Source organism: Cynocephalus volans, chromosome 16 (genome assembly GCF_027409185.1).
Source record: "Cynocephalus volans isolate mCynVol1 chromosome 16, mCynVol1.pri, whole genome shotgun sequence".
Lineage (NCBI taxonomy): Eukaryota > Metazoa > Chordata > Mammalia > Dermoptera > Cynocephalidae > Cynocephalus > Cynocephalus volans.
This window is the reverse complement of record NC_084475.1, coordinates 47,531,960-47,553,041: the sequence shown is the minus strand read 5'-3', so window position 1 is coordinate 47,553,041 and position 21,082 is coordinate 47,531,960. Positions and strand designations below refer to the sequence as shown.

Below are 21,082 nucleotides of genomic sequence, written 5' to 3'. Positions count from 1 at the left end.
CAATCCTTTATTAAGTTCTTACTTGTACATGGGTACTTCAAAAAGTTCACTGAAAAATTGTATTGTCTTTTATTCTCTTTTTCCATAAACATTTTGAAGTACTCACATATACAACAAATAAGGAGTTAATATCTACAATATACAAAGAGCTCCACAAACTCAGTAAGAAAAAAACACAATCCACTAGAGAAGTGACAGGCATATTAAAACCTTCCATCAAAAATATGCTTTTTTGAAACAAAATGAAATAAAATAAAAATAAAAAAGATAGAAAAATATATGCTTTTTTGAGCACATATGGAACACTTTAAAAAATTGGCCATTAAGAAACATGTGCTCAAAAAATTTTAAAAAGAAAGAAACCTCCTAAAAGTAGGCATAACAAAGTCTAAAAAATTACTTCAAAGTTGATGTACCTGTTAGTAGGAAACAACCTCTGCAATGAGTATATGTCTTTATTTCACTTTTATGTTATGCTTCTCTTTATATTCAAATCTTATTCCTTCAAACTGACTTAAAACATTTTCAAGTGTTTAAAAATAATCGTTTTAAAAAATATTGCTGTTAGCACTTCATGCTTTTCTTACTCATCCCCATACACATCTGAAGTTGGACATTTCCAGTAATTTCTTTGGTATGTTTTAAATCCATCTGCTTCAGTTATTTCTTTTCCAAAAAATCTTTCACATATGTACATCCTTTCTTTTTATTTTTTTAAATTTTGTTTTATTGTACATCCTTTCTAAACCAAACATGTAAGCAAAAAACAATAAAGGAAATAAAGACTGAAAAACTTGACTGCATAAAATTATAAACACCATAATCAGAAGTTTTTTTTTTTAAAAATTGAGAAAAAATGTATGCTACAAAAGCTTAGTATATTTAATATATACTACACAAAGGTATAATATATATATTTAACGCTTACAAATCAATAAGAAAATGAACAAAGAACGTAAATAAACATTTCACAAAAGAAATGAAAACATGGTCAACATTACTAATAATGAGAGAAAAGCAAATGAAAATGAAATATTGTTTCTTCCTTATCAGACTGCAAAGATTGGCAATACTCAGTGTAGGCAAGGATATAAGAAAAACAAGCATATCTAAGAACTGGTCCTTCCATAAAAGATAAGAGTAGTAGAATGCATATCTAAGAATTCTATGAAATAATGCTTACAGTAATGAAAAAAATTGTAACGTCATTAAAGAGGTCTGATTAACTGTGGTACACTTAGTCAAAAGAATACTACGAAGACAAGGGCTGGCCAGTTAAATCAGCTGTTTACAGCACAGTGCAGAGAACACCAAGGTTCAGGGTTTGGATTCTTGTACCAGCCAGCCACCAAAAGAAAAAAAAGAAAAGAAAAAGAATACTATGAAGACATTAAAAATTATGTCCATTGGCTTACATTATATCTTTAGCATTATATCCCATGCATAGCACAAAATGGACACTGAGTAAGTATTTGCTGAATGACTGATTACATTAATAAGTTACTTAATGAATGATTGGCCAAACACTGAATGATTTGTTGACTGTGTAGGTGGGTGAGTGACTGAGTGACCCATGGAGTGATCCACTGAAAGAGACTACCTGACTGACTAACCATCCAACCAGCTGAGTGAGTGACCAACCAAGAAAGTAACCAACTAACCAAATGAGTGACCAAACAAGTAAGTTGAGTGACCCTTTGAGTAAATGAATGAACAAATGACTGACCAAATGATTGAGTGACTGATAAAATGAGTGAGTGAGTAGATGAGTAAATATATGATTGATTTATGAGTCAATAAGTTCTTGATGAATGAAAAAAGGACTGAATGAATAAATGATTGAATAAATAAATCTGTAATCACTGAAATGAAAAGACCTCCATAATACATTGTTCAGTTAAAATGGCTCAATTTAGAATGAACAGGTTGCTCCTATTCATTTTAAACTATCTCAATTTAAATGCAGAGAAATCCAGAAAGATATTAAAACTTGTTAAGCAAGTTCTATCAATCATAAGAAGCACTTGGAATCCTTTTTGCCTCTTCAATTGATTAATGTCATTTTTAAATGACCATTTTATTCACCTGAATATTTTTATTTGAAGAGATTTGTTCACATCTTGTATACTACTATTGCCTCTTAAAACAGTGTATAAAATAAAGGAAAACACAGATATATTTTAAAACAATGTCATGATTCTTTCACTTAAGAAGCAAGGTATCTGAGATGAGTACTTCTCAATTTTGAGGCTTTGGAAGAGAAGACGATAAGAATGGCTACACATTTAAGAGCTTCTGAAGTCAAATTTTATCATTTTACTTTGGGCCAGTCACATAAGTACATACATGATAGGCAACAATTTAAAAGGCCTCCTGAGAAAACTGATATCATGCTGAGGAGAAAAATGTAAATTATTCTGCAAATTTATTCCTTTTCCCTTTTGTTAGGAACAGATTTTGAGCTACTCCTTAGAATCATGCTTAATGATGACTACATAGGAAAATTTAGATTTAAAATTCATAACACACAAAAGTGTGAACAAATATGGGGGAAAGTGTTTTAAATAGATCTTTGAAAGTTGGCTGGGGTTATTCCCCTTAAAATCTCATTTCAAAACCATCATATTCCAAGCCTATATTACCAAGAATTTTTTTAAAGATTTTAATTTTAAGAAGCAATGAGACTGCCTGTAAAAAATAAAACTGCACAGGAAATTTAATTCTACTGTTGAAGTACTTAACACCATCTTTTGCAACTGACATTCAAAAAAATCTAAAAGTTATTTAAATCAGTATAAATTTAAGTTCATACTGATTTTTAAAATACCATCATGTTAGAAGAACACTAGATATTCCTCTGAGATAATTCTTTAAAGATCATCATAATGCATTCAGATAAAAAACAGAATTAAGCATCTATGGATAAACAAGTAAAGAATGAGGAATATATAAACATGGAGATAAACAATTCTCTAGACACTGAAGCATTCTCTGTTTTGGATGGATTTTTCACTTCCTCATCAGATAAGACTTATACTATAGTTCATTATTTTCTTCTCTGGGTCATTCCCCAAGTCTTAAAATCCCCTTCTAGTCAATCTTTCTGTTAACTTTGTAAAACCAATGTATCTAATTGTTGCTTATAAAATGAAGGTGAGGGAAAGAGCAGGGGAAGTATAGTATAAAAGGAGAGAAATAACTCCCACCACAAAGATTGTTCCTAATACAGTGTTACTTTTACTAACTACCATAAACCAGAGGAATCGTGAATCAAATTTATTACACTGAAGGTGTACTTACTTCTAATAATTTTAAATGTTCATGGTAATAAATATATTCCAATGTTCACAGACTGTTTACCTTAAAAAGTCTGTGGCACGGAAGGGTAGTGGTGAAGGCAGGGATAATATTTTTCTGACAAGACAGAGTCCATGTATTGCAAATGCTGAATGTGGAATTCCAGCAATATCATTACCAATCGAAGATCTGATGCAATGTAAACTATATTTCACATCACCCCCACCTCCTCAAAACAAACAAGGAACCCTGCAATAACCCATGTATTTAAAAATATGTACATATAAATATATCAATAAATATATATAAATATAAACAGAGAATCAGAATGGTATATACTTCCATTTAAAAGTTTAAAAAATATTAATTTAAATTCAATCATTCAAAATATTGGGCTGGCCAGTTAACTCAGATGGTTAGAGCATGGAGCTGATAACACCAAGGTCCAGGATTTGATCCCTGTACCAACCAGCAAATACACGCGCGCGCGCACACGCACACGCGCACACACACACACACACACACACACACACACACACACACACACACACAGAGTTAAAAAATCCAGACTCACCTTTAATTCTGTCTTCTCTGACTTTGCCAATTATCCACAGATCTAGTAATTAACCCTTAAAAAATTAACTTCTCCTTGGCTGGCCAGTTAGCTCAGTTGGTTAGAGCATGGTGTTAAAACACCAAGGTCAAGACCCTTGTTATATAGTAATGAAAAGTTTAGCAAAACTATTACCTATGGTAACATGGAAAATAAAATACACACCTAATAAATTCTAGGTAGAAATTATTAGAATCTCCTAATAAAATTTATTAGAATCTCCTAATAAAATCTAGGAGATTCTAGGTAGAATGTTAAATGTTTGGCTTCTTCAAGCAGCCTTTATAATTGAGAGAGCACAGAGATGAATTAAAGAATGAAGTATTCACTTTTTGAGTGGAATTTCAAGGAAATGTAAAGAGCTCAGACTAGTCTTTTGTGCCAGAAAAGTGTTCTCAAAGTAAGAAGGGGCCTCAGGGCACAGATCCAATCTAGAGAGGGACTGTAAGATCCTTTGTTAAGACCTAAGTCTATCTCATAGATCCTTTCAGACAAAAGATTACCTAATGAACTTAAAGGTGTTGTTCCACAGCAGCCTCACATGGAGCCTAACCTAGGAAAGAACTCATCTCCAAAGAGATTTATGGGTATGGCTTTTATCTGATGGAGTAGATTATGAACTGATCTACAGGAAGTCCACAAGGTTTTTAAAGGAGTTGTATTAGCTTGGAATGGAAAAGTAGGCCTTTGGACCCTGAAGCATTACAGGCAGGAAGCAAGCTCAGCACGTTATTGTTCAAATACAAAGCCATTCTTATGGAAGAAAAGAAAAAGAAGAATGACTCAAAAGGTGAAACCAAAGACAACACAAAGAAGCCATGGCTCACTAAGACTTGCAAGAAATGGGACTGAGCCCTAAACAAGGAACTGGCTACTTGTGCCTAGCGCATTCAGAATTGTTATAGACTATTGTGTGTCTCCCTAGTGCCTCTTTTTGAACAGAAATGTCTACAGCAGTTAATCTGTGCCTTTTCAATCTTGTATGTTAAGTATGTGGGGGACATAAATTGACTCATCACAGGTCTTCAGTTCAAGAGGAACCATACTCAAGAAACCATACCCAAGGAAACTCATCCATACCTGGACCTGATTTCAATGATAAGATATTCAATTTTGAGCCAATGTTATGATGGTATGTGAATTAAAGATCTTTGAGAAGGGGGTCAGCATACTTTCCATGTGGGAGGGATATAAAGTGTGTCAAAAGAGCAAATTATGGCAAGAGTAATTGTCCAAGAGGGACATAACATCTCCCATCCCACATGTTTTTCTTCCACATTATAACCTTGCCACTCCACCACCAATAAGTGGAGTCTAATTCCCCTCCCCCTTGAATCTGCAGAGGCTTATGACTGACATAAGCAGCAGAATGTGGCAGAGTTAGACTGTGTGACTGCCAAGGCTAAATTATAAAAGATGATTTATGCTGAGACACACTGAGACACTCATTTTTAAATCCCAACTCATCATGTAAGAAAGTTAACTACCCTGAGGCCCTTGTGCTGTGTGGAAGTCTTGTCCACATGCACATGCTCCAGTTAACATTTCAGCTGAGATCACAGTCAACAGCTAGCATCAACAACCTGTTGTGTGAGTGAAGACACCATCAGATGATCCCTATCTCCTGCTTTAAAGTCACCCCCAGCTAGCAAGTCTTACCTGAGGTCTGAGACTCTGTGGAGCAGAAATAAAGTCACCCTTATCTGAATTACTGACCCTGACCCACGATATCTGTGAGCCTAATAAAATAGTTGCTTTATATCACTAAGTACTGGAGTGATTTTGTTACATAGCAATAACCACCGGAATACATACAGATGAAAATAATCCAGTAGAGGGAAAAACTGAATGCAAGAAAAAGAGGGGAAAAATAGGTAAAGTCCCTGAAAGCAAAGGTGATGGGTTCCTCTACTCAAGTTGATAGAGAGACCTGAGATGGGACACTGAACATTCACTATAAAAGAGAAAAGGGCAAAGTATAGAGGGTGGGTGGTTGACTACAGAACAAGAATAAAAGATTGGGCATTTCGGGGGTGTCAGGGTGGAGGTATGGGAGGGTGGAGTGGAGATGTGGGAGGGGCAATGGACTGCTGGTTTTTGTTACAAAATTGGTAAGCCATTTCCTTTCTAAACTTTGTACATATTTTACCATGTGGCCCCACCTGCTTGGTTTTTCTTTTTAATCCACAATAAGCTTTCTTTTTTCAAAACTATTGATTGTACATATTTGTGGGGTACTGAATTAAATATCAATACCTGTATACAAGGTGAAGATCAAATCAGGGCAATTAGCATATTCATCATTACAAAACTCAATCATTTCTTTGCAACAGGGACATTCGATCTCTCTTCTAGCCATTTGATAACAGAGAATAAATTACTGTTAATTATTGATGCCTAGTGTATGTGCCTGTACACCAATAGAACTTATTTTTCCAATCTAGCTGTTTTGTATAAATTAATCAGCCTCTCACTATTCCTCCCCCCTTTCCTGCCTCTAGTAACCAGAGTTCTGCTCTCTCCAAAAGCTCAACTTATTATTACTATTATTGTCCATCCCTTCCTTCCTTGCTTTCTTCTTTATTTTTTTACCTCCCACTTATGAATGAGGACATGTGGTATTTCTCTTACTGTGCTTGGCTTATTTCACCTAACATAATTTTCTCCAAGCTTATCCATGCTGTTGCAAACCTCAGAATTGCATTATTTTTTATAGCTGAGTAATGTTCTCTGGTATATATATACATTTTCTTTATCCAATTGTCTGTTGATAGACATTTAGGTAGTGGTTCCATATATTGGCTACTGTAAAAAGAGTTACAATAAACATGGGAGTGCAGGTATCCTTTCAACATGATCATTTCCATTCCTTTGGTTACATACCTGGTAAGGGGATTGACGAATCATATGGTAGTTCTATCTATAGTTGTTTGAGAAACCTCCATACTGTTTTCCATAATGGCTGTATTAATTTACAATCCCACCAACAGTGTATAAGGCTTCCCTTTTCTCCACATCCTTGTTAGTATTTGTTATTTTCGTCTTTTTGATAATAGCCAGTCTAACTGGCATGAGGTGATATCTCAATGTAGTTTTGATTTGTATTTCTCTGATGATTACTGATGTTGAGCATTTTTTCATTTATTGGTTGGCCATTTGTACATCTTCTTTTGAGAAATGTCTATTCAGTTCTTGTGCCCTTTTTCGGGGGGGGGGCATTATGAAAATGACATCTATTTAATTTTTTTAAATTTTAACTTCTCAATATACATTGTAGTTGATTTTCATGTCCCTTTACCATTCCTTTTTCCACTCTCCCTCTCTCCCCTCCCCCACATCTACATCACACCTGTTCATTTACCTTAACAACTTCAAGGAACTGTTGTGATTGTTGTGTCTTCTTCCCCCCTACCATTGATTTGTTTGTATATTTATTTATTTATTTTTTAGCTCCCACAAATAAGTGAGAACATGTGGTATTTCTCTTTCTGTGCCTGACTTGTTTCACTTAATATCATTTTCTCTAAGTCCATCCATGTTGTTGTGAATGGTAGTATTTCATTCTTTTTTAGCAGAGTATTATTACATTGTGTAGATATACTACAGTTTCCTTAGCACTCATCCGATGATGGACATTTGGGCTGGTTCCAAATGTTTGCTATTGTAAATAGTGCTGCAATAAACATAGGAGAACAGGTATCCCTTTGGCATGATGATTTCCATTCCTCTGGGTATATTCCCAGCAGAATAGCTCGATCATATGTTAGATCTATCTGTAATTGTTTGAGGAACCTCCATACCATTTTCCATAAAGTCTGTACCATTTTGCAGTCCCACCAACATGTATGAGAGTTCCTTTTTCTCCACAACCTTGCTAGCATCTATCATTAGACTTTTGGATATCAGCCATCCTAACTGGAGTGAGACGGTATCTCAAAGTGGTTTTGATTTGCATTTCCCAAATGCTAAGTGATGTTGACCATTTTTTCATGTGTCTGTTGGCTATTTGTATATTTTCCTTTGAGAAATGCCTATTCAGCTCCTTTGCTCATTTTTTAATTGGGTTATTCGTTTTTTTGCTGTAAAGTTGTTTGAGTTCCTTGTATATTCTGGATACTAATCCTTTGTCAGATGTATATTTTGCAAATATTTTCTCCCACTCTGTTGTCTTTTCGCTCTGTTGATTGTTTCTTTTGCTGTGCAGAAGCCTTCCAGTTTGATACAATCCCACTTGTTTACTTTTCCTTTGGTTGCCTGTGCTTTTGGGGTCATATTCATGAAGTCTGTACCCAATCCTACTTCCTGGAGTGTTTCCCCTATGTTTTCTTTAAGGAGCTTTTTGTTTCAGGATGTGTATTTAATTCTTTAGTCCATTTTGAGTTGATTTTGGTATACGGTGAGAGGTACGGATCTAGTTTCATTCTCCTATATATGAATATCCAGTTTCCCCAGCACCATTTGCTGAAGAGGCAGTCTATTTCCCAGTGTGTAGACTTGGTGCCTTTGTCAAAGATCAGATGGCTGTAGGTGTATGGTTTGATTTCTGGGTTCTCTATTCTATTCCATTGATCTGTGTGTCTGTTTTTATGCCAGCACCATGCTGTCTTGGTTATTATAGATTTGTAGTACAGTTTAAAGTCAGGTAGTGTTATGCCTCCAGCTTTATTTTTTTGGCTCAGGATTGCTTTGGCTATGCATGCTCTTTTGTTATTCCATATAAATGTCCGGATAGTTTTTTCCATTTCTGAGAAAAATGTCATTGGGATTTTGATGGGGATTGCACTGAATCTGTAGATCACTTTGGGTAATATGGACATTTTCACAATGTTAATTCTTCTGATTCAAGAGCATGGGGTATCTTTCCATCTTGTGTCCTCTTCAATTTCTCTCAACAGTGGTTTGTAGCTCTCTTTGTAGAGATTTTTCACATCGTTGGTTAACTTTATTCCTAAGTATTTTATTTTTTTGGTGGCTATTGTAAATAGGCTTGCTTTCTTGATTTCTTTTTCTGCATGTACACTGTTGGAGTATAGAAATGCTGGTTTGTGGGGGCCGGCCTGTGGCTCACTCGGGAGAGTGTGGTGCTGATAACACCAAGGCCATGGGTTCGGATCCCATATAGGGATGGCCGGTTAGTTCATTGGCTGAGCGTGGTGCTGAGAAACGCTGGTTTGTGTCTGTTGATTTTATATCCTGCAACTTTGCTGAAATCATTTCTCATTTGCCCATTTTTTAATCAGATTATTTGGTTTTTTACTATTAAGTGGTTTCAGTTCCTCATATATTCTACATTTAGCACTTTATTGGATGCATAGTTTGCAAATATATTCTTCCATTTTGTAGGTTGTCTTTTTCTTTGATTACTTCCATGCTGTGCAGAAGGCTTTTAGTTTGATATAGTCCCATTTATTTTTTTTCTTTTGTTGTCTATGCTCTTGAAGTCTTGTTCATAAAATCTTCTCCCCAACCTATGTCCTGTAGTGTTTTCCCTGTGTTTTCATCTAGGGGTTTTATAGTTTCAGGTCCTACACTTAAGTCTTTAATCTATTTTGAGTTGATTTTGGTACATGACGAGAGATAGGGGTCTAGTTTCATTCTTCTAGATATGTACGTCCAGTTTTCTCAGCACCACTTATTGAAGAGGCTTTCTATTCCCCAATGTATGTTCTTGGCACCTTTGTCAAAGATTGGTTGTTTGTAAATATGTGGATTAATTTCTGGGTTCTCTATTCTGTTCCATAGGTCCATGTGTCTGTTTTTATGCCAGTACCATGTTGTTTTGGTTATTGCTTTGTAGTATATTTTGGATCAGGTAGTGTAATGCCTCTGGCTTTACCTATCTATTTATTTATTTTTGCTCAGATTGCTTTGGCTATTTGGGGTCTTTTGTTGTTCCATATGAACGTTAGGATTGCTTTTTTCTGTTTCTGTGAAGAATGACATTGGTATTTTGATGGAGACTGCACTGTATCTATAGACTGCTTTGGGTAGTATGGACATTTTCACAATGTTAATTCTTCCAATCCATGAGCATGGAATGTCTTTCCATTTTTTGTGTCCTCTTTAATTTCTTTCATCAGTGTTTTATAGTTTTCATTGTAGAGATTTTTTACCTTCTGAGTTAAGTTTACTCCTAGGTATTTTATTTTCTTGGTAGCTACTGTAAATGGGCTTGCTTTCTTGATTTTTCTGCTAGTCCATTGTTAGTGTATAGAAATGTGGCTAATTTTTGTATATTGATTTTGTATCCTACAACTTTACTGAATTTGTTTATTACCTCTAAGAATTATTTGGAGCAGTATTTAGGTTTTTCTCTATATAAGACCATGTTATCTACAGACAATTTGACTTCATCTTTTCCAATTTTGATGTCCTTTATTTCTTTCTCTTACCTGACTGCTCCAGCTAGAAGTTTCGAGGCTATGTTAAATAAGAGTAATGAAAGTGGGGCCGACCCCATGGCGCACTCAGGAGAGTGCGGCACTGGGAGTGCAACAGCACTCCCGCAGCGGGTTCGGATCCTATATAGGGATGGCCGGTGCGCTCACTGGCTGAGCATGGTGCAGGCGACACCAAGCCAAGGGTTGCAATCCCCTTACTGGTCACCAAAAAAAGACAAAAAATAATAATAATAATAATAAAATAAAAAATAAAAAAAATAGAAAGTGGGCATCCTTGTCTTGTTCCTGTTTTTAAAGGAAAAGTTTTCAGCTTTTCCTTATTCAGGACAATGTTAGCTGTGCATTTGCCATATATTGCTTTTGTGTTAGAGAAACTTTCCTTTCATACCTTTGTTTAGAGGCCTTATCATGAAGGGATGCTGAATATTGTCAAATGTTTTTCTGCAACTAATGGGAGGACTATATGGTTTTTGTCCTTCATTATTTTGATGTGGTGCATCACATTTATTGATTTGCATATGTTGAACCATCCATGCATCCCTGGGATGGATCCCACTTGATCGTGGTGTATAATCTTTTTTATGTGCTGTTGAATTGTTTGCTGGTATCTTGTTGAGGATTTTTGCATCTGTGTTCATCAAAGATATTGACCTGTAGTTTTCCTTTTTTTGTTGTGTCTTTGTCTGATTTTGGTATCAGGGTGATGTTAGCTACTCCTACTCATTTTGGTTTCCATTTGCATGATATACCTTTTTCCATCCATTCACTATTAGTCTGTGTGTGTCTTTACAGATAAATTGAGTTTCTTGTTTTAATCCATTCAGCTAATCTATATCTTTTAAGTAGGGAATTCAATCCATTTACTTTAAGGGCTGTTAATGAAGGGTATTGTCTTATTCCTTGCATTTTATTGATTTTTTTGTGGTTGTTTTACATGCCTTTTTTCTTCTCTTCTCTTTTCTTTGGTATTTGTTGGTTTTTTGCTCTGATATAGTATTTTTCTCTTTCTCATTTGAGTATCTGCTCTACCAGTGGTTTTACTCATTCTCATGTATTCATGACAGTGATTATCATTCTTTGGATTCCAGATATAGGACTACTTTGAAGATTTCTTGTAGGGCCAGTCTTGTGTGGTGAATTCCCACAGTTTTTTACATGTTTTGGAAGGACATTATTTCTCCTTCATTTCTGAAGGATAACTATGCTGGATATAGTATTCTTGGCTGGCAGTTTTGTTTTGTTTTTAGTACTTTGAATATATCATCTCATTCTCTCCTCACCTGTAAGGTTTCTGCTGAGAAATTTGCTATTAGTCTGATGGGGATTTCCTTCTAGGTGACTTGATGCTTTTCTCTTCCTGTTTTAGAATTCTCTTTGTCTTTCACTTTGACTATAATGTGTCTCAGAAAGGACCTTTTGGGGTTGAATCTATCTGGGGATCTTTGAGCCTCTTAGATATAGAAGTCCATATCTCTCCCAATACATATAAAGTTTTCAGCAATTTTTTAAAATTTAATTAAATAGGTTTTCAATGCCTTTTCCTTTCTCCTCCCCTTGCAGGACACCATAATTTGGATGTTTGTATGCTTAAGGTTGTCTGACAGCTTTCATAGGTTTTCTTCATTTTTTAAAACTCTTCTTTTCTTTCTTCTGTTCACCTGGCTTATTTCAAAAAGCATGTCTCTGGGATCAGAAATTTTTTCTTCTGCTTGCAGTAGCCTGTCACTTAAGCTCTCAGTTGTATTTTTAATTTCACTGAATGAATTCTTCAGTTCCAAGAATTCTGCTTGGTTCTTTTTTAAGATATCTATCTTTTTGTTGAAATCCTCCTTCAGATCCTAATAGTTTTTCTCATTTCATTGCATTGTCTATTTGAATTTTCTTGCATCTCACTAAGTTTTCTTAAGATTCTTATTTGAAATTCCTTTTCGGGCATTTCATAGGTTTCCTGTTGTGTGGGTCTGGTACTAGAGAATTATTAAAGGGAATATTATAGAATTATAGAGAATTATTACAGAATTATAGGGATGTAATATTTTCTCATTTTTTCATATTTCTAGTATCCTTATATTGATATCTGAGCATCTTGTGGAGCAGCTGCTGCTTCTAACACTCTGGAGTAGCTTTTGAGGGGAGGGACTCCCTCCTGTAGATGCGCTCTTTAGTGATAGTTGGGTAGGTTGTTTTAGCTTTGGTTCAAGGTAGACACAGTAGTGTAGTCTCTGTGAGATCACTTCGACTGTATTGAGCATTGGAGATGTCTGTGAGTACCAGCATGGCCTAGACACTGGGGTGCTTGACAGTTCCTTGCTGAAGTGAGTGACAGTGGGTTGGGTCACTGGGATAATGAGCAAGGTCTTGAGTTCTTGGGAGAAGTACCAGAGTGCCCTGTTGTTCCTTAGCTGAAGTGGGTAACCGTGGGTGGGCATGCTGGCACCCTGGCAAGGATCCCATGACCCTGATAGATGTACTGGAGCTCTCTGAAGCTCCTTAGCTTAAATGGACAACCCTGTGTGGGATTTCTGGGGACTGGGATTAGAACCTGTAACTTTGAGGGAGACAGTGACATGCTCAGCGGCTCCTCCTGTAGAGTGGGTGACTTGGTGGAGTCACTGGAGCTCTGGGCTGGGACTTGTTCCCCCAAAAGAGATGCTGAGGTGTTCTGCAGCTCCAAGGCTGAAGTGTACAACCCTGGGTGAGGTTGCTGGATCCATGGAACACTGTGCACCCAAGAGAGATACTGGGGTGTACTGCAGTTTCACCACTGAAGTGGGCCACTCTGGGTGAGGTTGCTGATTTCATGAGTGGGGTCTTGTGCCCTCAAGAGAGACACTGGGTTGCTCTGCAGCACCACTGTTTGAGTGGACCACTCTGGTCAAGGTGGTAGCAGTTTGGACAGAACTCTTCGCCCCAAAAGAGTTGTTGGGGCTCTTTGGAACTTTTCAACTGAGTGGCCACTGTGGGTGAGACCCTGTGCTCCCAAGAGAGATGTGGGTCTCTCTGCAGCTCCTCAGACAGAGTGGGCCACTGTGTGGCCATGTGTGGGACCCTGTACCCCCAAGAGATGATGATAGGGTTCCGTGCACCTGCTGGGCTAAAGTGGGCCTCTCTGGACATGGCTGCTGCATTTGTGGGCAGGTCCCTATGACACCAAGAGAGGCACTGGGTCACTCTGAAGCTTCTCAGTAAGGGTGGGCTATCTCATAAAAGGTTGCTTGGGCTGTGAGCAGGCTGCTGTGCCCACAAGAGAGATGCTGGGTCCCTCTGAAGCCCCCCTGCTGGGGCAGACAGTACTGGGAAGATTCACTGGTGCTGCACGTGAGGGTCTGTGCCCCCAAGAGAGGCGTGCAGGGCCTCCACAGTTTCTCCACTGGGATGCACGGGTCTGCATGGGTCTGCTTGTGCCACATAACAACTCATCACAGCTTTCAGAGTTGCAAGGGCACTTCACTGAAAAGGACAGGGCTTCTAGCACTGCCAACAGGCCCTGCTCATTTGGCTCTTAGCCTCTGAACAATACACACCCCTTAAGAGAGATTCTGGGTCCCTCTGCAGCCCCTCTGCTGGGGTGGGCAGCCCTGAGTGGGGTCACTGGTGTTCCTTGTGGGGGTCTATGCCCCTGAGAGAGTTGTGCAGGGCCTCTACAGCCTCCCTGCTGGGGTGCACAGGTCTGCATCTGCTAGAACCATGAAGCTACCCCACACAGCTATGACAACTCCAAAGGCACTTCACCAAAGAGGGCAGGGCTGCCAGCAATGGCCAAAGGTCCTGATTATTCGGCTTTCTGTCTCCTGAAAGTTCAAGCACCAATCCCCTCTGCCCTGAGGGTGGCCCCCTCACAGCACTGGACCACCTATTCCAGGGCCAAAGGATGCTGCATGGATTCAAGTGTAGGTGACCCAACATGATGATGGGATCTCAGGGCTGTGGAACTTCCGCTGCTACTAGGCCCCAAAGCCAAATGTCCCAGGGTGTTTGGTCCGATCCCAAAACAGCAAACACTGTAGCAGCCTGGGACCCAGCATGAACTTCCTCCCCAGATCAATGCAGTTGTGTGGGCTCCAAGCAATTCCCCTGTGGTTTGGACTGCTGTCACTGCATGCTACACTTGCTCACCTTTCTTCTGCAGGCAAAAATTCCTCCCGAGTCCTTGCTGCTTCTGGCTGGGGGATGGGGTGGTGAAGGCCAGGAATTTTCTTCTGTTCTCTATGTGGCATTCCTGACTTTCTGCACTCACAAGCATCTTTGCTACTCCTCTGATGTGTTCCAGCTCTCTCCTTTAGTTATTTTCACCCAAGTGTAATTGAGTATTCATTGTATTCTCTGTCTCAGTAGGAGATGAGCTGTCAATCCTTATAGTCAGCCATCTTATTCCACCCAGCTCCACCTTTCTAAACAAAATTTTTAAAAATTTAGTCCATCCCCTCGTTTTTCAAATGAGGAAAAAGTAAGTCTCAGTGATTATGTGACTTGCTCAAAAGCACACACCATTTTGACAGCAGTGTCAGTCCATGATCCGCTGATTTCCAAAACAGTGCACTTCTTCACACCACGTTGTCTTTTATATTATAAAAATATTACCTAGAAGCATTATATTTCACAATCAGAGTTTATTAAACTGAAATCATTTGGTAAGCAACCATGAATACTTTATTCCCAAGGACTGATACCAAAAAGGCAGACAGAAAAATGTCCTTGGGAAGATCAAAAAAAAGCATGAAAGCAAAAAAAAGCTCATGGACCATTCTAACTTAGTTCACCCCTTGTAGTGATATTGTACAGGCTTCAAAAGAGATAATGCTTCTTTCCACCCTTTCCGGTCCACCTAAACTGAACACTTTTAATCATTCTAGCCTCAGTTTTAAAAGCTATCTACCAAGAATCTCTCTTTCCTTTTAGAAACAAACATTTTATCATTTTATTCAGATTTTACCAGGACACCAGCACCCAGAGATCACTTGTCTAGGCAGGTATCATTCAGATAAAACAAATGTAGAGTTGATGCCCATAAGGAATAGTATTACCTCTACATTGTAATATGAGAGAAAACAGATGAATGACAGACACTGCCGAAAAATACCTCCCAGTCTTTATTATGTCTAAAATTTTCATTGGTACTTTCAGAGATGGAGAGCTTTGGATAGAAGTCTCCACTGATCACTCAATTGTCAAATCTGAAGGTCTTTTGTTAAACTAGAGAGAAAAAATATTAACAGTGGTTACTTCTGCATAAGGAAACTAAAAGTAATTTTCTTCTTTCTTCTGCTTTTCTAGATTTCATATCAGGAAAAACCCTAGTACATATTTTTAAGAACTTTCTTCAGTTCTGATTCTTCTCTTTTTTGGGCAATGATCAACACATTGGTCACACCCACCTTCTTAACCTACCCACCCACTTGCCAGTCTTATACTAACTGCTCCTTCTTTATCTCCTTCCCCATTCCTCTTCTTTCACCTCTCTTTAATTATGGGTAATTCCCACCGCTCAATCTCAGTCCACTACTCTTCTCCCTGAGTATCACAATGGCAGCCTTAATTGCTCTTCCAAGTTCTACTCATATATCCCACTGTAGGCTACCTATTTTCAATTGCCTATCCCACTGTCGCCTCAAATTCAACATATCCAAAATATAGGCTCAACTGTCTATATCCCCTCAACCAGCTAATACTATCAAGCCTATTTCTGTCAGTACTGCCACTAATCAAATTCTAATTCTTTCTTTGTCACTAACTAGCAGAGTAACTTTGAACACATTTTTAAATCTCTCTAGATCTCAGATTCATAATGCACAAAATATATAAACTGGCCCCAATGTTCTGAGATGTTTTGAAGCTCCAACACTCTTTGATTTACTCTGTCACTGAGAAGCAAAACTTCATAGTAATCTTTAATTATTCCGTCCCCCCATCCTTCCTTCTTAACCAATCCATAATGAAGTCTTGTAACATCTCTCTAGTCTGACTTCCACTAAGTTCAAAGGCTCATTACTTAAGGCCCACATTATTTCCATACTGTCTATCACTTCTCTTTCAAATTCACACTGTACCACTGGTGCCACTTTGATTTCTCCTAAAATGTTTATTTTAGCAAGATCTTTCCCAATTCAAAACTTTTAAACCTATGGGGCAAAGTACAATCTTCTCGTCCTAGCACTTAAAGCCATCCATAACCTAATTTCAACCTACATTTTTAACCAGATGCCTGACTACTTTCTCACACAAACCTTCATTTCAGTTAAGTTGCTCTATGTATTGTTCTCTGAACATGTCATTCATATTTTGCCTTTGCTTATCTCCTATACAAGTTCCTTCCTCTTATGCAAAATCAAATCCTGCCTAGTTTTGATTCTACCTCCTCTCTGGAGCCTTCTTTCTTCACCTCAACTCTAAGTGGTCTCAAATATCTCTAACCTTTATTATTTATCTTATCTCCCCAATTATACTATAAGTCCTCAGGGAAAGGAACCTATTTTATATTTCTCTGTATCTCTTTTTGACACAGCAAAGCACCTTTTACACTGTATTACTAAATACTTATTTGCTGACTTACTTTAAGTTGCTCTTTAATACAAAGTAAACCAATATGTGTTTATTGAATGCTGGCCATATGCTAAGCACTGTGTGTTTTTAAAAATCTAAAATATTGTTCCTTCAAGCATACACAATCAACTTGAAAAAATAGGCTAACACCAGGGAAATAACTATCAAACAACCAAAGCATGTCATATATATAATTAAACTATGTGAAGATGCTCCAAGATTAAAGTGCTATGGAAATACAGACAGGAAAAATATTTAGAGGCAAATACTTTCACAGATGCGGTGGAATTTGAAGCAGGAGTATAGTAGCAGTAACAGTAGTAGTGATAATAATTATAACAGTAATAGCTAACATTTAAGGAGATCTTAATGTGATAGGCTTGAGAACTTTCAATGTATTAATTCTCACTACAACCCTATGGAAATGGTATTACAATGCTTCCCATTTTTCAGATTAGGAGACTGAGGCACTGCTCAGTTGTTCTATACCTAATAAGCAGTGGAGCAGGATGTAGAATTAAACTCAGTAGAAGGATGGAGAACATGAGTGAAAGTTAAAGGACAGAATAAGCACAGCTTGTTATTAGAAGTATAGAAACCAGCTTGCAAGACTACAGCAGAGAACACTCATTGAGGGTCCATAGACAAAAGACTGAATAAACAGGGCAAGGATTGATAACAGAGTATCTTGCAAGCTAGGAAAAGGAAGTTAAAATTTAATAGGTGGAAAATGGAAAGTCACTGAAGATTTGGGGGCAAGAAGATGCCACAATAAGGAGTATTAGAGTGGCATCTTTATTGAGGATAAATACAAAGAAGAGGTACTAGATTCTGAGAGGTTGATAAGACTTTCAATATTCTAAGCTCAGGAAACAAGTCCTGGAATTAGATGGTAAAGGAGGGGAAAACAGATATGAGAAACAAGGGAAATATGGACATATTGAATGGATTAATACAAGAGGTAAACAAAAGAGGTAGTTTAAAGATGATGATGCCTAATTTAAAACCTACATGACCAGAAGATAGGAAAATTAAGAGATATAAAATGATGATTTTCATCTGGGGCATGTTGAGTTTAAGGAGATGATCAGAAACAGTAGTAGAAGACCAGTACTGGAAAAATGAGGAAGTGACTAGAGTGATAAGTATGCAATAGGATTACTTTTAAAGTGAAAGAACTGGGCAGAAATTATAAAGACATTAAATAGGAAAGGAAATATATTAAGCCACATTCAGCTGGGACCAGCTTTGTATCCATAATTTTATCAGAAAACCAACTAAAAGCTAAGGCAGAGATTCCCAAACTATCTCCATTCAGTGAGCCCTTAGTATCCTAGTAATTTTTTTTTATAATAGTCCTAGGCCAAAAGAAATACTTAAGCAGGCAGGTTCAAACAACTTAAGCATTAGCGTACTTAAAACTTCGTGTCTTTTGGGTACTGCACAACTTTTCAAACCTTGAAATCAAATTGGACACTACCACACTGTCACATCCTGTTCCACACTGATTTTCACATAGTAGTTGCTTTTTAGCAGTGCAACCTCTAAAAACACAGCTAAGCAGAGACAGGACATTGCAGAAAGGGGTAGGTATCCAATGCTGAGGCCATGACCTACCTCAAACTAACTGTTCAAGCCTGAGTTTACTGGTGTACTGGGCACCTCAGCACAGTTTGGGAAACAGAGCTAAATGAAGAGGCCTAAAAAAAAAAAAAAGTAATGTGGTAGGGGAGGAGCAAAAGAAAGTTCTTAGAACAGTTAACCACAAGAGGGCAGCATAATAAATAGTAGGTAGAAGCAGCACGATGGAGGCTCAGAGAGGTAAGAGTCAAACCTTTTCTGGCATCTTATTCAATCCTCACAATAATCTTATAAGAAAAGTAAGGCTCAAAGAGATTTTAAATAATACAACCACTAAGTGGTGAGAACCAGTGCTCTTCCACTTTCTTCCTCAAAAGCATCCCTTCTTTCAGCAATTGCCAGGTGAAGTAGAGAAAAAGATATCATGTTCCTTTTCCATACCTGAGACACCTGTCCCAAATCACTAAGGAAATGGCACTAAAAGAAATAAACTCTTCCTTCACCAGTACCTAAAACACGCTATACACTCCAAACACAGGACATTCAGTTAGAGCAAAAACAAGCATTGTGTGCTTATCTTGCCAGCAAGTACTGCAGCTTTCTTGTACAGGTAAAGACATTAAGGCTGGACACATCCAGTTTGCAGATATGTTACAAACCAACAGATAAGTGTACATACAGGCAAAGTGATTCTCACACTTTAAGTGGTAAAAGGTGAGGCATATGGGGGAAGGGAGGCCAAAAGTTGATTATTCATCTTCAAATCTGCTGGGTGTTATATCAAAATATGTGCGGCAGCCCAACAACTCACTTGTACAAACCAATTATGAAACCAAAAGCAATACTCATCTCCCTTATTTCCAGTTCTGGTTTCCTTCTCCACATTTCTCCTCCCTTCTATAACACACTCAGTCTTTCCTATCCTCTCATTCAGAGAAAAGGAGTTTCTCCTAACACCTTAATAACCACCGAAAAGCAAATTGGGTAAATTCAACCGACTTAGCAAGCTTAGGCAGATAAAGCCACCAAGGAAGCATTCAATGTGGTAGCAGAAACTCCAGCAAAAACAGCTAACGTGCTCTTTCAATAGATATCTCTTATTACTTGAAAATATTCCTCTTTGAAAAATTAAGAATCTCTGGCTGCTTGAGGAGAAAGGGTAAAGGACAACGTTTTACTTTTCTCTGCAAAGCCATATTACTTGTAAAACCAACAAAGAATGTTACTTAAAGGATCTGAGAAAAACAATAGACACCAAAATGATTCTCCCAGACCAACATTAAAAGTTCAGCATTGCCACTTTCAGAGGAGTAAGCAACACTGAACCCTGCCTGTCTACACACGTTTCCAACTTTCCTATGCACACACAGTTCGAGACACTCTCGCCTTTACTGCAGCGATAAAGGACAGTAGCGAGGACCGGATCGCACACCCACCGTAGAGGGAGGAGAGGGCCTCTTTTTTCTGCAGAAGAGAAGCAGTTCACATCTTGTTCCCGTTGTCTGCTTCTGAAACCTAAGGAAGAGATAGCAGTTATTACTACCGCAGAAACCCATAGGAAGTAGATGCTCGTTTCTAGGCTGTTTAGATGTCTAGTAAAATTAAAAGACGGGTGGGGGGGGTGTTATAAGGCACACAGGGATGCAAGTATCAACAGCAAGACCCTCCGTTCTAGGTTTCTTAAAGAGGAAGACGTTCCGGCTGAAAGTTTACTGCCCCTAGCAAGGGAAAGGCGGGGATCAGGAGGTGGGAGGGGGTGGAGAGACAACTTCTGCCCCTCGCCCTGAGGCCAGGCAACGATCACACCCACCGGCTGCACGGTTCAGGCCACGAGGGCGCGCGCCCCGGCCCGCAGGAGCTGCTCCTTCCCGGTGTCTCTGGCGGACCAAGGTCTGCGAAGCCCCCGGGGCTGGCAGGGGTCCGAGCGTCCGCCAGGCTGGGCCCTCGAGGGCCCTCCCGTGCGGGCTCGGCTCCCACTCACATCCCTCGGAAGCGAGGACCCGGCCTCTCTCCGCGCCGCGGCAGCCCTCCGCTCCGACGCGCGCCGCAAGCCCGGGCCCGGGGCCGAGGCGGCGGCGCCAACTCCCGAACGAGCCGGGCACCGGCCCAGCCTGTCAGCGCCGAGGGAGGCGGTTAGCGGCGGCCGCTGCTGCCCCCTTCTGCTCCTCTTCCTCTCTCCTTCCTGCAGCCCACACCACTCCCACTTCGGGCAGCTGGGAAGCCCGTCACAGCCGTCGTCTCCACCCTCTCTTGGGCCACACCGTCTCCTCAGCGCCGCAGGCAACACTAGCTTGGACGCCTTATATCGCGCCCACGCAGCCTCCCATTCGGCCTAGCCCCGCGGCCTGCTGGCGGCGGACTGAAGCCGCCCTGGAGCCGGAGCCGGGCCGGGCGCGGGAGCCGGACGCGCGCCCCCGGAGTGCGCATGCGCGCTGGAGCCACGGGGCTGGCGCAGGTGGGCGACGCAGGACGGCGGCTTCCCCGGGAGCCGGCGGGCGCGCGTGGAGATCCCCGGGTCGGGCCCCTGTGCGTGCTCACGTTAGTTGAGGCGGCCGCGGCTAGCTAAGTACCGGGGCCAGGCGAGGGCTCGGGGCCGGGGCTGCGCCCGGCCCTCCCCAGATGGGCGTGCATGTGGCCGCCGCCCGCCGTG

The 21,082-nt window shown here is 39.5% G+C and overlaps 1 protein-coding gene across 2 annotated transcripts in view; it reads right to left on the bottom strand.

Annotated features, from left to right (window-relative positions):
* JAK2 (Janus kinase 2) overlaps positions 1–20,814 on the bottom strand; it is a 136,061-nt gene extending 115,247 nt beyond the window's left edge. For both annotated transcript variants that reach the window (XM_063080689.1, XM_063080690.1), the window contains exons 1-2: positions 20,243–20,814; positions 19,869–19,947 (exon numbers count right to left, since the gene is read on the bottom strand). The gene's annotated coding sequence lies outside the window, so the exon portion shown is untranslated. The remainder of the gene's footprint in view (positions 1–19,868; positions 19,948–20,242) is intronic.
* Positions 20,815–21,082: the final 268 nt, after the last annotated feature.